Here is a 2,875-nt window from a genome sequence, read left to right as displayed (position 1 = left end):
CTGTAGTATTTGATCTTCATCAGTAAGTATTTTAAGTACTCTCCACTCCTAGCAAGTGTGATTGTATCATCTGTATATCACAGTTCATTAATGAGCCTTCCTCCAATCCTGATGCCACGTTCTACTTCATATAATGAACTTCTCAGATAATTTGCTCAGCATGTAGATGGAATAAATATGGTGAAAAGATACATCCGAAGTGCACACTTTTCCTGATTTTAAGCCATTCACTTTCCCCTTGTTTTGTCCAAGTGACAGCTTCTTGATCTATGTGTAGGCTCTTCATGAGCAAATTAGATGTCTGGTATATCCATTCTCTGCAATGTTGTCCATAGTTTGTCATGATCCATATAATTGAGTGTCTTTGCATAGTCAATAAATCACAAGCAAACATCTTTCTGGTATTCTCTGCTTTCAGCCAAGATCCATCTTAAATCAGGAATGACAGCCCTAGTTCCATGTCCTCTTCTGAAACTGGTTTGAATTTCTGGCAGCTCCCTATTGATGTACTGCAGCAACCATTTTTGAATGATCTTCAGCAGAATTTTACATGCATATGGTATTAATGATATTGTTTACTGATTTCCACATTCTGTTGGGTGACCTTTCTTTGGAATGGCACAGATCTTTTCCAATCTGTTGGCCAGTTAGCCATCTTCCAATGTCTTGGCATAGAAGAGTTATCGCCAGCAGTGATACATCAGTTTGTTGAAATGTTTCAATTTCTATGATGTCAATTCCTGAAACCTTGTTTGTCACCAATGCCTTCGGTGCAGCTTGGGTTTCTTCAATACCTTTGGCTCTTGATCATAGGCTACCTCTTAAAACAGTAGAGCATCAACCAATTCTTTTTGGTACAATGACTCTATGTATTTTTTCCATCTTCTTTTTTTTGAGGGTCATAGAAGATATTTTTTATTTAAAGAATATCAGACCATTAACATTCAGCATTTCAGGCTACATTAATAATTAACTACAACATGTTACATTCAAGTAAAACAACCTAAGAGCAGGAAAGTGTCAGTTGAGAAGTGCTTCCTCAAATATGGTGTTCCCATGTTCCTGACTTCCCCTGTTCATGTGTGCTCAGTGCAAAGAAAGGCCTAAGTGGAAAATTGAAGGAACAAGCTGGGCACTTCCATATGAGAGAACTTTTAGAAACATTAAAAAAGCTCACACTTTCACTATCAAAGTCAACAGACACACCAACATGCTCCAGAGGTTTCTCTACATACTAAGAAAGCATTGAGGAGGTGGTCCAGAGATTGCAATTATTACTCTCCTTCACACATAAAAGAACCAATATGTCCTCAGACTCCACCACTGAATAGTTCTTCCTTATCCAAGAATACTTATTACAGACTCTTACTACCCAGTTCAAAGATTTGTCCACGTTTGTCTCCCATGCAGAGAAGTAGTTTGATCTTCCAGAGGGAAATGACACATCTTGAAATAAGCGATTCTTACTGTTTATTTCATTCTTGAAGAAAGCTTTGGGATTGTTTGGGATTGTTTTCGTGGAGCACTGGGTTCACACGCTGAGGCACAGACTCACTCCCAAATCCTGGAGCAGCTCCAAATCTGGTTTATGGCACATTAAATCAGCTCCTCCTACATTTCTCTTAGGTGATTTCTCTTCTGAACCATTGTGGTTTCACTTCCCTGGAGTAGCTGGAAAATATTTTTGCCTTCACTTTCCAGTCATTCTTAATGTTGCTGGCTTTTGTCAAAGAGAAATGGAAGAAACTGCTGGTATACACATTAGAGGTGTTGCATCTTTATATACACATAACAACCCCAATCTTGGGTTATTTGACTCACCTCCTTTAGATTTCTCTGATTTTCTTGAATCTTGTCTCAAAAGAACCTTATTTACTTGAAGAGTTTCTCCCAATAATCCTCAACAGCATACTCTATGGAACAATGTCTGTGGTCTTCATGCTCCTGAAAATTAGAGCAGATCACACAGAGCAGGTCGTCACTGGCTTCACAGAAGACCATTGTTATCTTCTTTTGTGTCCCACACATCTTTTTCTCAGAACTCAGGAAGTGCCAGAGATTTGCTTCTCTAGCAAGGAACACGGATTCTTTACAAGAATATTGATTTTGAAGTCTGTCTGCTCTATTGTTTTTCTGCACATGAGGCAATGAGCAGTTTGACTTCTTCCCAGGAAAGGTATAAACAGGGTCTAGGGAAGCTGTGTCCACAGTCTTCAGTGATGGTAGATTGTTTATGCAGCTGAAGCGAGTGAGTTTGTTCTGGAAGGCCGAATCTATTTTCTCTGTGTGGTAGCTTTTCTAAAGACTACAGGCCGTAGGGTTTCAAAGGTGCTCTTTCTTTGTTCTGTTTCCTTTTTCTCTTGATGTTTCCTATATTCAATATATTGTCTGTTGTTGTTGTTAAGTGCCATTGAGTTGCTTCTAACTCATAGGAACCCTGTATAGGGTTTCCAAGGAGCAGTTGGTGAGCTTGAACCACTGACCTTGTGGTTTAAACGGACCTTGCAGTTCAACGTATTAACCCACTTAAATTTTTTCTTCATTTGTTTCAGCTTGAGACATGTTGAGTGTCTTATTCCTATTGGGTTTTGTAATTCCAGGGCTTTGCACATTTCATTGTAATACTTTCCTTTGTCTTAAACTGCCCTTTGAAATTTCTGTTTAGCTCTATTACTTACGTATTATTTCCAGTTGCTTTAGCTTCTCTACTCTCAAGAGCCAGTTTCAGAGTCTCTTCTGACATCTGCTTTAGTCATTTTTTTCTGTCCTGTCTTTTCAATGACTTTTTGTTTTCTTCCTGTATGATGCTCTTGTTGTCATCCCACAACTCTCTGGTTTTGGGGTCATTAGTGTCTATTGCATCAAATCTTTTATT

General features: G+C 38.7%; 1 pseudogene; it reads right to left on the bottom strand.

The window, feature by feature from the left end:
- Positions 1–1,039: 1,039 nt before the first annotated feature.
- The window catches only part of LOC102838202, a 4,593-nt pseudogene continuing 2,757 nt past the window's right edge, over positions 1,040–2,875 (bottom strand).

The sequence above is a fragment of the Chrysochloris asiatica genome, unplaced genomic scaffold, assembly GCF_000296735.1.
Source record: "Chrysochloris asiatica unplaced genomic scaffold, ChrAsi1.0 scaffold00044, whole genome shotgun sequence".
NCBI classification, from domain to species: Eukaryota; Metazoa; Chordata; class Mammalia; order Afrosoricida; family Chrysochloridae; genus Chrysochloris; species Chrysochloris asiatica.
The sequence above is the reverse complement of the archived record's forward strand: the minus strand, read 5'-3'. Positions and strand labels throughout refer to the sequence as shown.